The 12,760-nt window shown below is 35.6% G+C and overlaps 1 protein-coding gene across 5 annotated transcripts in view; it reads left to right on the top strand.

The window, feature by feature from the left end:
• Window positions 1-12,760, top strand: part of HS2ST1 (heparan sulfate 2-O-sulfotransferase 1) — a 168,609-nt gene that overhangs the window by 84,189 nt on the left and 71,660 nt on the right. The window contains exon 1 of one of the 5 annotated variants that reach the window (XM_070592165.1): window positions 7,422-7,648. The exons of 3 other annotated variants lie outside the window; for them this stretch is intronic. The gene's annotated coding sequence lies outside the window, so the exon portion shown is untranslated. Of the gene's footprint in view, window positions 1-7,421; window positions 7,649-12,760 lie in introns of those variants that run through there. One more of the 5 variants, XM_008529644.2, reaches the window with a different exon arrangement.

Below are 12,760 nucleotides of genomic sequence, written 5' to 3'. Positions count from 1 at the left end.
TTTCTGGGTTTTCTAATGTGTTCCATTGGTTTATATGTCTGTTTCTTTATGCCAATACCATAGTGTTTTAATTACTGTAGATTGTAATATGTGTTGAAATCAGGAAGTTTGAGGCCTCCAGCTTTGTTCTTCTTTTTCAAGATTGTTTTGGCTATTTGGGGTTTTTTGTGGTTCCGTATGAATGTTAAGATTGTTTTTTCTATTTCTGTAAAAAATGCCATTGAGAATTTGATAGGGATTGCATTAAATCTGTAGGTCACTTTGGATAGTATGGACATTTTAAGAGTATTAAGTCTTCCAATCCATGAACAGGGGATGTCTTTCCATTTATTTGTGTCTTCTTTAATTTCTTTCAACAGTGTTTTATAGTGTTCAGTGTACAAGTCTTTTGCATCATTAGATAAGAGTTAGGCAAGACAGAAGGAAACTAGTCTCTTGGTTGTTCCTTCTGAAAAGCCAGAATGTTGGATGCATTATCTCCCCTCCACCCCCAGAAGTTCCAAACCAGGGTGACCTCCTGGTGCTGATCTGTCCTTGCTTGGTGGAGGGACTGATGCAAGTACAGTGAGATTTCCTTCTTACCCATTTCATTGCAGCTGTTTGGGTTATGAAGGTGGGCTAGACATGCTTGTTATCCTTTAGGACCTCGTCTGGTTTGGAAAACAGACATATAATAGTAAATAACTATAAAATGTGTTGTGCTTTCATCCAGATGAATACAAATTATTGTTACTTAATGTCCAGAGGGAAGATGTCTTCAAGGAAGGTGGGATTTGAGCTGGACCTTGAAGACTGAGTAGGAGGTTTAGAAAGACATTAGAGGAAGAAGGAACAGTAGTTAGAGTGGAGGAAACCATACAAGACTGTGTTAAACACAGAGTAAGGAGAAAGCCCCCAAGGAGAAGGAAATGGGGAATGATAAACTAGAAGTGGTTGTTTGGTGCTTGATTACTCAGAGCTTGCTTTGCCATCCTAAAGAGTTTGGATTTATAAATAGTATAAAATAATAACCTCCCTCCCTTCTTCCCTCCTATCAGAAAATTCTATCTCCCTTGTGGAACATGAACAACAATAAAGAGTTACTACGTTTGGGGGAACCACTTGCAACATCCAAGTTAGAGATAATAAAAGGTGAGACTGTGACAGTGGCCTTGTTGATAGAAAGATAGGATTTGACAAAGATTTCAGGGTTGAAACTGAGAATTAGTAACCAAATGAAAATAGGAAGCAAGAGAGATGTTATAAAGGTGCTGTATAGGGCCATAGGAGATTACTAGAGGCAGGAGAGTGGAGGATAAGAAAGCAACAAAGTGACAAACAGATTTTAAGATATCAGAGTAGACGCATTAGAAAAAACTCAAATTTCTGTTGCTTATTCTAACTCTTGAGTTTTGTAGAATCTTCAAAATGAAACAAAACAGAATGAAGTGAACTGTGAATTAGTAAGTATTCGAACCAACTGAATTGAATTTATGTGCCTGCTAAGCTCAAAAGCATTTCTTATACTATAATGTCATCCTGCCTGGCTCTGCTCTTTAAAATTTCTGCAAGACATCTCCCTGTGTTTCACTCGCCACAATATTATTGCATCCAAGACAGTAGATGTCGTGAAATACAGAAAGAGTTCCCAAATTACAAAAAAGTTTTTGTTCTGTAAAATTTCTTTATTTTGTAATAAAGAATTTGTTTTCCTCTGGAAAGTCCATTTAACTAACAATATCAACTCACCCAGAAAACTAACTGCTGTTGATATTAATTATACAGGAAAATGAGATGGATAGAAACCAGAAATTTTTCTTCCATTTTAGGCTTTTATCTCAGCTCTGTTCCTTACCAGCTTTGTCACCTTGAACAAGTTTCTAAACCTCTCTGTGGTACAGTTTGCTCATCTATAAGAATAGTACCTACCTTGTGATGGTGGTGTTAAGATTTTTGAGGGAATTTTTAAGCACGATAGTGTCCTAGTGATAAAGTGAGACTGAAAAAAAATTACCCTGCATAAAAATATATTAGGATCTGTGGAAATAGTGATAGTCCGGTAATCTGAGATTTTTCAGGCTGCTTCAAATCTATTATAGAGAAATCTTCTTGTTAATGAACGACAAATCATTCCGAACATAAAATAGGGATCCTCAACTTCCTTTCCGTCCAGTCAACAGGGCACCAGTTCCATTACGTTTTTGTTCAGTTAGTTATTAACATTTACTTTTTACCAAAATTGTAACCCTCCCCTGTATTCTTAATACCATTTGAAAGGTTTAAAGGTTTGATTCTATCAACACATTCTCTTTTCTTTTTATTTCTTAATTTTCTCATCAATAATAGAATTAGGGCATTGTGTATTGTTATTTTATAGGACAGCCATCTGTCTTATCTAGCAAAATCAGCATAATTTAAATCTTAATATTGTAATGAGCACTTCTATCAAGGTAGACAAGCTTTTTCTTATTTGGTAGCAATACGGTCCAAAACCGAAGGTAGTTTGTCAAAACGACAGATTTAGGTCTCAGGTATGTACTTTGAGGAATTGGTGCTGTAACTTTCTTGATTTTGGAGATGCAAGTAGCATACCAAGGACATATGAATTTAGGTATATTTTTTAGTGGCTAAGGAAGGTTAATTTGAATTCTTGCTCAATTCATTTTTTATGTCTGTGTAGTAACATATAATTATCAAAGTGTTCCTTCAGTATATGTGCAATGCATTTATTCCTAACTAATTGTTTCATACTTCTTCACAATATTGTCTTGCAGTGCTTTCTGCCAATAATGCTGAGAAGTTTTCCACAATTTTTTTCTTCATTTGAGGATTGCTTTGCCATCAGTATTTTGCCTCTTTATGGCTCTTGTATCCAAATCATAGATTTTTCTATCACTGTCAATATTCATTTCATAAAATGAAATTTAGGAATAGCTGTACAACATGCCTTTACTCAGCAGTACCTTCCTTTGATATCAGTTTTTTTCTTTTCTTTCTTTCTTTATTTTGAGGAAGATTAGCCCTTTGGTATTAATTATTTTCTTAGATGTTTTCTAGAAGGGCATTTGGAAGGAAATGCTTTAAGTTGGCCCATCTTACTCTTAGTTAAACTTCCTGGTTTGGAGTGATACGGTTTTGAATTTCTATCGTAGACTTGAAAATAAAGCCAGTGAAAAGTAATTTAGCTCTTTTTCTCAATGAGAATGAAGATTTTTCTAGTTATTATATGTCTTCATTGAACTTGGAAATTAAAACCAGGTATGCCAACCTGCTATGAATAGACCCAATTAAAAACAGAATGGTGTAGCTTCCGGGAATCTTAGCTTATCAGTGACATTTAATGTTGAGGTCATTACCTCTTCACCTCCTATAAGAAACCTGGATGGGAGAAGTCAGTTTTAGGGAAGGTAGTACAATGCAGTTGTTTTCCAAGTTAGTCAGTCAATTAATTAATTCCTCACTCTTTCTTACCCTCTTTTTCTTCTGTCCTCTCTCCCTCACTTCTTCTCTTCCCCCCTCCTTTTCTCCTTCCCTATTCCTTCCTTTCAGTAGAGTTCTTTTTCAAAAAAAAATTCCAGAAACACAGCACAATCTGTTCTCTTGTTCATTTCAGAGAGTAATTCGGCTTATACACAATTGGTAAATAAGGGAATGATGTCAGTATAGTATGGAAGTAAAGTTGGTTTATAGTGGTAATTCTCAGCACCTCCAAGTTGTTGCAGTTGAATGCAAAACAGATGAAACTGAATGTTGAAACTGAATGCCTGCATTCATTCACCCCACATTCTCCCTTTTGATTCTGTTTGACCACATGCTCTTATAAGTATTTATTCTGTGCTTTGCAATTTTCATTCACTTCGCCCCTCTTTCTGTAACACAACTGTTTCTTATATCCCCTTCTGTCAAGCTCTCTTCACTTCTATTTTAAAAATAACGCTCCATATTTACTAGAGTAATTATTTATTAGGAACTTAACATGTCTTTTTATTAGAGTTGTTATATCTGTTCTCTGGTTCAAATTGCATAAGTTTTGAGTGGCCTGCACTAACCCTGTTTTTCCTCCCAAGGTCAATTATTTGTAGTGTGTGACTTTATAGAACACCAAGTTTTTTTCTAGGAATTCATAATACCTTACAACATGAATGTCTATATATAAACATAAAAGTAGAGTGGCTCTGATTTCCGAAGAGGCCCTTGTCCTCTCTTACTTTTTCCCCTATCCCAGCCTGCCCTTTTTAGCATTTGAAGGGTACTCCTCAGGCTCTAAAGAGTATATTTTAGAAATATTTTATCTAAAGAACAAGCAAGCCATCCTTCCCTGCATGCATTCTAAATCCTCTCCTTGGATCCATTTGGGTTACTAGGAGAATGGATGCTTGGACCAAATCACCTGGTATCCTGTAAAATTACTGAGCTGTACCTCAGTTTTAAACTTTCCACTTTTTAAAAAGTCTTTAGAAGAACCAGATTTGTGAATTCTCTTTCTTTATTTGCTGGAAAACTATTGTTAAAGACATTGTTGTATTATGTAATTTCACATATGAAAAGTTTCTAAGAGTTTATTTGGGGGGAATCTTCATCTTTTTTCAGGAAATGTTATATTTCCTCATTTTTGGTAATGAAGATTTCTGTAAAAGATTGATTTTCCTTTTTACTTTGGGTGCTTGGAAGCTTCACAATTATGGCAGGTATGTTGACCCTGAAGGCAGACATAGTGGCTTTCTCAACTTTTTATCAACTTATTTTTTTTTATTCCTTTTTATGAATCTTATTGCATGTGTCTTTTTAAAATAAGCTTTCTCTTTGGGAAAAGAGGAAATGAATAAAAACATTCAGTACCAGAAAGTAAAGGAGCTGGAGTCAGAAAGACTCATTAGTAGACTCTTTAAGAATCTGGGCATGAGAGGACGAGAGTCTGTTTGGGGGCAAGGAATCAAGTAGAGCGTTATATTTCTATTCTGGTTACAAAGGTTAACTCTGGAGCTATGATCAAGAGGAACTGGATAAGAGGAAAGTGAGGAAGAGGGAAAAGTTCACAAAAAACATAAAAGTTTGCATCTACTGTATCTGATTACCTAAAACACAGAAGGAGGAATAAAATCGAAGATGAAGATAATACATTTGGTTTTAGATAAACCAAACTTTTGGTATGCATCACTATAGTAATTAGTAATTTGGTTTTTTCTTTTAATCTGTTAATGTAATAAGTTATACTGAAAAGTTTTTTGATTAATAAACCATCCCGTTATTCCTAAGATATACCCTTCTTAGTCTTTTTTCTTCTAGTTTTATTGAGATATATAATTGATGTATAACATTGTATTAGTTTAAGGTACATAGCATAATGATTTCCTATATGTGTATGTTGTGAAATGATCACCATAATAAGTTGAGTTAATATCACCTCACATAGATACACGTATTTTTTTCTCATGAGAACTTTTAAGATCTACTATCTGGCAACTTTCAGATATACAATACATATTGTTAACTGTAGGCACCATGCTGTACATCACATCCCCAGAACTTATTCATCTTATAACTGGAAGTTTGTGCCTTTTGACCCCCTTTACCTATTTTTCTCAGTCCCCACCCCTTACCTCTGGCGACCACCAATCTGTTCTCTGTTTCTGTAAGTTTGTTTTTTGGGGGATTCCACATATAAGTGAGATCATACAGTAGTTGTCTTTCTCTGACTATTTCACTTAGCTTAATCCCTCACACATGTTGTTGAAATGGCAAAAATTTCTTATTTTCTGTGGCTCAATAATATTCCATTGTGTGTATATGTGTATGTGTGCATAGATGTATGTATGTATACACACACACCCCCCACATTTTTTTTTATCTGTGTATCCATTGATGGACACTTAGGTTGCTTCCATGTCTTGGCTATTGTAACCCTTCTTAGTCTTGATGTATTATTATTATTAACATTATGTTTAATTTACTAATACTTGGAACTTTTACATCTGTGCTCATAAGGTATATTGGTCTGTAAAATTCTTTTATTGTACTGTATGTGTCCAGTTTTATTATTAAAGTTGGTATAAGGTATTAAATGCCTCATAAAATGGCATTTCTTCTTCTATAATTTGGCTCTTTTTTTAAAGATAGATTTGGCAAAATTCACTGGTAGATCATCTGGATCTGATTCCTTTTGAGATAGGGTATGTGTTGGTGTAAAAATGGCAGCGAATCTGGCTCCTAACCACTCTCCATTTGGTGCTGTCTGACTTGAATTGATATTTGTTCAAATAAACTCTTAAAATTAAAAAAGATGGTAGAGACGTTTGACTAGCAGCTTGTTTCATGGTTATTTTTTTTTTCACATTTTCTAGAGGTGTATGTCAATTTTTATCACATACTTTTCTAGGCATTTGGTCATTTCATATGGTATATTGTATTTGAGGTGTCTAAGAGTCTAGAATTTAGGAGAGAAATTAGCCTGGAGATGAAGATTTCGTCATCAACATGGATGTGAATAAGGTTTCTAGGCCAAGGCTTTAAAATTAAGAGTGAAAGGAACCAAGAACAAAATTTGTGTACAACAGCTTCTCTCTCTTTTTTAAATTACCATTTCTTCACTTTTTTCATATACTATAGTTTAACCTTATAACCAATATGCTATTCCTACTTCGCAAGGAGAAATATTCTAAATATTAGCTATTCATTCTTAGTAATGCTTGGCAGGCATGGTAGCAAAGGGGAATGTAGGCAATCATTAGGTCTCAGGTTTCAACAAGAGTAGACTTGGTAAAAACAGTTATTTGCATAGTAACTAGATATAAAGTAGATTTTTTTTCTTTTTCTTTTTCTTTTTCTTTTTCTTTTCTTTTCTTTTCTTTTTTTTTTTTTTACAAGTGTGTCTTTTCCCCTGGCTTAACCTAAGTTTCAGAGGAAAAACAGGCCTCAAATCAGAATTTTCATATTTTGTATTTTATTAATCTGTTCCTCAAATGAGTCTTAAATATGAATAGTTATTCCTTCATTATTAAATTAGGGAAACTGAGGTTCAAGGAATGAATTTTATCCAGTTTTTCTGTCCTTGACTCATTCACTTACATCTTTATTTTTAGTTTTCAAGGTAAAATGTATAGCAGTTTGGAATTCTAGCCAAGTGTTCCGCTCATCAATTTATTACCTCTCAGCTCCATATTTACCCTTCATTGGCTGATCTGGAGAAATTGAGGTGAACTCTTTAAATGCTTTTCCTTTGCCAGTTGGCACAGTGTCAAGTTTTGTCAATTCAGGGTGCTGGCACAGTCCTACTGAAGGAGGAAGGGACCTTCTTTCATGATTCTGCAGTGCTTGCATCTTCCCTGACTCCTGTAGTGCACAGTGGTCAGCAAAACCCAACAACCAGTAGCTTCGTCTAGCACCTGTACCACCCCACCTCCACCCACCAGCTGGTTTTGTAGCACAGTACCTCTGCTGCCTTTATTACTTGCAGCCGGAGTGTCCAGCTTCTGCAGTGTATGGCAACCAGGAGCTTCTGAGTGGTTTCATAATAAAGTGCTTCCTGTAAGACACCTCTGCATGAATGGCTTTCCTTAACGCCTTAGAGGACAGATTTCCAGCAAGTTCTGCTGGTTTGACACCACAGCAACTTGTCTGCCATCCAGAGCTCTCCTTGTGACCTTTCCAACAATGTCTGGATTTTAGCCAGGTATGGGATACAGGGTTCTTTCTTGATCACTGTATTTCAGTCCTAGGGTAGTGGTTGCTCCTTTTGTCTGTTATGTTTATATTCTCTAGATTTCTCGTTACCGCTTAGTAGCCAATCTCAGTATTCCAATACTCTGTTTAGTTAATAATTCTTTGTATTAAACTTTTCCTCTTCAAATTGCTGGGTAGTTTCTAATTCTTGATTAGAACTTGACTGAAACACTACGTGTTTGTAACATTCATAGAGTCTAATACATATAAGTTACTAATTAAGATGTTTCTTTAGATTGCTATTTTTGAGCACATGAGTGTGGAATATATTTCACCATAATGTTAGTTTTGATGACTATATTGATTTTCAAAGTGTAAGTTCAGAACTCAATTTTAGATATGTGCCTCAGGAATGTGATCTTATTTCATGTGGTTAATAGATTAGACATCCATCTACTAATGAGTTAAAAAAAAAAACCCTCCATGGAATTAAAAATCACTTTGCAGTATATAGTACTCTGCATAAATTTATTCATTTCCTTAGTGACTTTATGAAGTAGGTTGCAAGTTACATTACCCCTTTTTCTATGAGAAGAAATTGAGACTCTAAAGTTCAAGGGTATTTCTTAATACCCTTGATATTTCTTAACCATCAAATGCTAAGTTCACTAGAATATACATCACTTGATCAGTTAAAGCTATTATGTGCAATGTCAGGCACGTCTGTTGCAGATATCTTACACATCAACCATTCCCCCAACCCTGCCCCCATACATAACAATCTTAACTAACTTTGTGAGGTATCATTTTAATATTTTCTTGTTCCCTGAAAGCCACAGTACATTAAATTGGAGACATTTATATTCCGATATCACATTAGCATCACTTTAGCATACTCGAGATTTTTTTGTTTTTAGTTGATTGCAATTGTTGATTTCTCCTTTTTCAGTTTCCAAAACTATATGACAGGAAATCTGTAGCTAAATATCACTTTATGATTTCCATCTGTTCAAGTACAATAGTGTTTATGGCATAGTCCAGATTGCAGTGTGATAGAAATGTCCTATTACAGCAGATAGAATTTAAAATGATCATTGTACATTCTAATGAGAAAACATTTTTAAACAAGTACTTCACTTAATTTCAAAGCAGAGTAACTGAATACTACAATTTGAAGACAGCATCTGTACTATACTGTGTGTTTGTGCTGTCAACAATAAAAACTTTTTCTGACTTCAGTAGAAATTGATCAGTTTGCTCATATGTATACTAATAATGGAAGCCAGGGAGGCAGGGAGATTGTATCAGTCAATTTGAATATCTTAAAAAAATTTTTTTCTATTATCATGGAAAATATCTTTCATTATTTTTTGTGGCTTAACTATGGGAGAGGGGTGGGGATGTTATTTTGAGTTAATAAAAAAAAGTGACAATATGATTTTTTGCTAAATTTTATTCTGGGAGGTGTTCACATTTACTAACTAAAAACAATTCCCCTTATCACATGGAACTCTAGCCATTTCAAATCTCTGGCTCTAAAGTTGAGGGGTAGAAGAGAGATAAAAATGATGGTCCCTGGTGTGTCATAAAGTGTTGAGTAATTCCAAGGTTTTTAGTTCCCACAGTGTTTGCCTCTCTTACTCTGTTACAGACGCATCTCTCATTCTTGGGTCTGATAATTTGTTTGTCTGTTTTCTGCTCCAGAAGATGCAGCGCGAAAGTAAATGAGGAAAACCATACTTCCCCCATCAGTGCTCATTGCACTCTTAATCACAAAGTAGCACTGTTTCCTGAGTTTCAGACAGATTTTAGATTCAGTTCTCAATTTGATTGTTTTTGTTCTCTTTTCTTTAGGTCTGTGTTAGTTTTCCAGGGCTGCCATAGCAAGGTACCACAGATTGGGTGGTTTAAACAACAGAAATCAATTTTCTTACAGTTCTGGAGGCCAGAAGTCTGAGGTCAAGATGTTGGTAGGATTGGTTTTTTTCTGAGGCCTCTCTCCTTGGCTTGTAGATGGCTCCCTTCTCCTTTCTTCATATGGTGCTTGTCTGTGTCCTAATCTCCACTTCTTATAAAGACACCAGTCAAATTCACCTTTGTGGCTCTGGAGTTGTTTCAGAAACAGGGGACAAAAGACCAAATATAACAAAAAATGCTCTCTTCATTCTTTTCCTTTGGGGAATTACAAGAGTTTCAGGAGCTCTGGCCAGGAGCTAGGGTGAAGACCAAATGTATATATTTTTTATTGTATTATCACAGGGAGTACACAATTCAGCCCGTAATAAGGTCTTTAGCCTTCGTCCAAATGAAGCATGCCATAAACACTTTTGAGCATCATTCTATAAAGATACACCCAAGAGACCTCTCCCCCAGCTTTAATATCAAGTTCCTTTGTATCCTAGCTGCACCTCTCCTCCCATTTAGGATGACCTTTTTCCTATCCCAGATATTGGCTAGAAAGTTAGTTAAGAGGTAATTTAAAGGATTCAGTGGAGACTGTTTATCTGAAGGTTTCCACTGGTTTGTCTTTTAGAATCATGTTGTTTCATTACATAGAAATAGATCCCCTTCTGGTCCATCTCACCAGCCCTCCAGATACGCACCTCTCCCCCCGCCTCTGGCCAATACTTACAGCATACTTGTTTTGGTTTGCCAGAAGTACACAATTTAGACCTTGTTCAGAGACCACATGATATTGATTCCTCCTTTCAGCCAGTACTTGCATGCCCTACAAAGATTGCATCTTCTTCGATGAATCCCTTCTTGGAATAATGAAGAATTGTACCCTTTTAAGCCAGGGTACTCACCTTCTTGTTAAATTCATATTTTTCAAAGAAAAATTGAGTAAGGCTCATCAGATAGTTGGTAGTTGATAGTATTATTTTCGTACAAATGGTGATATCACAGATCCATCAACTCTGGCTGTATGTTTTAACCAAAAGTCTTGTTCTCCTTTATTTTAATTCAGTTAGAAAATAATCTCCTGCTTCTTATAATATGTGGTGTTCAAGATCACAGAACAGTCTTTGAAATAACAGTTTTCGGCTTTGGAATAATCTGTGTGTATGGCAGGAGCGCAGGTATTCTGTTTTGGCACAGGATTCCCAAGATTCTTTTGAGAGATTAGAAAGGAAAAGTAGTAGAATGGCTGAAGTCAGTAGGTCTGTTTTGACAGAGATTATTTTAATTTGACAAACAATTGACCAGTTTTATTAAGTAGAAAACAAATGGATATTTTTATTTTTTTAAGATGATTTTTCGTCATATTAAAAAAACAATAAAATGCATGTTAACTCTAATGTGCATTTCTTACCTATTATATTAATAGGATTTAAAATATTTCCAACACACTGTTTTAATGGGTCTGGGGAAACAGAGATTCTCATACATTGCTGTGAGAGAGTACAGTCAAATTTGCCATAATTTGACATATATATTCCTGAAAGATCACTGTGCTAGGCAAATAGTACAATAAAAAAGTGAGAAAAGTAAAGTTAGGGGCACAACACTCAAAAACTTCATCAGTGGCACACACAACAAATATAAGAATCTAATAAAAACTGCAACACAGTGTTATATATATTAAACGCCTAGGGGCCAGCCAGTGGCACAGTGGTTACATTCACATGCTCCACTTTGGCTGCCCGGGGTTTGCTGGTTCGGATCCCGGATGTGGACCTACACACCGCTTGTCAAACCATGCTCTGGCAGGCATCCCACGTATAAAGCAGAGGAAGATGGGCACAGAGAGTAGCTCAGGGCCAGTATTCCTCAGCAAAAAGTGGAGGATTGGCGGCAAATGTTAGCACAGGGCTAATCTTCCTCAAAAGTGAATGAATGAGTGAATGAATGAATGACTTCATGCTTAAACTGCAATAAGTATGGCATTTTACCTTAAAAAAGACCTGAAGTTTGCTTGTGGAAGTGGGCAGTGGAAGAGTTGCACCTTGTGAGTTACTGTGAAGTGGTGGAAGGAAGGGTTATCCGGAATGGGACTGAAACTTGTAACATCAGATGTGAATGGGTGTGGTTCATGACACAGTAAATTGAGGTAGCTGGTCTATGTTTGAACTGTGTCTGATTTGTGTATTCCTATCTTACTCGGTCAGTTTAGCTGGATGCATTTTTCTGCATTTAGCTAGAGCTTCTTGGGGATGAAATCAGGCCATAAGCAAACACACAGTTTGTGTTATGCTCAAATTGCTCCCAATATATCAATTGTGTTGGAACAAATTCATATTTCAAAGTGAGTGTTATAGCAGAACTGATCAAGTATGGAGAGTAATTTGAGAATATATATCAAATTTTAAATGTACATACCCTTTTACCCACAAATTCTAGTTATCCCAGAGATCAATACTATGCAAAATGATGTATTTACAAGGATATTTATTGCAGCAGTTGTTTGTAATAAAAGAGATTATAAACATCTTAAATATATTAATAGATCAATCGTTAAAAAATTCTGGTATGTATTCTGAGGAATACTGTGCTGCTAAGGACAACGACTTATATAAACTATGTGTAATGTTCTTGAAGATATGTTTTAAAAGTGGGATTTAGAACAGTAGGGATGATATGCTATCATTTGCATAAAAGTAACATATATTTGTCTGCTTATATGAACAGAATAAAGCTGAGGCACATGCTAGTATCTTGATAATGCTGGACTTTGAGTTCCTTAAGGGCAAGAACCATGTCTTTCTCCTCAATAGGGTTGCATAGTGCCTAGCTCTTAGCAGGCACGCAATAAGGATATGTTGAATAGGATAAGTGAATGTGCGTCTTAACATTCATATCTGTTAGAAAATTTGATACACAAAATTCCAAATGTAAAACAAACTGAGGATGATTGAATCACTCAGGTATTCTTTCTTATTACTGTTTTTTTCAAGCACTGAGCTTTTTCAAACTATGCTTAGAACACTGCAGTTGTCCCTCCGTCCGTATGGGGGATTGGTTCCAGGAACCCTGAGGATACCAAAATCCATGGCTACTCAAGTCCCTTATATAAATAGTGTAGTATTTGCATATAATTTATGCACATCCTTCCCTATGCTTTACTTATAGTACCCAATACAATGTAAATGCTATGTAAATAGTTGTTGTACTATATTGTTTA

The sequence above is a fragment of the Equus przewalskii genome, chromosome 24 (genome assembly GCF_037783145.1).
Source record: "Equus przewalskii isolate Varuska chromosome 24, EquPr2, whole genome shotgun sequence".
Lineage (NCBI taxonomy): Eukaryota > Metazoa > Chordata > Mammalia > Perissodactyla > Equidae > Equus > Equus przewalskii.
Note: the sequence above shows the minus strand (reverse complement) of the source record. Positions and strands in the feature narration are given on the sequence as shown.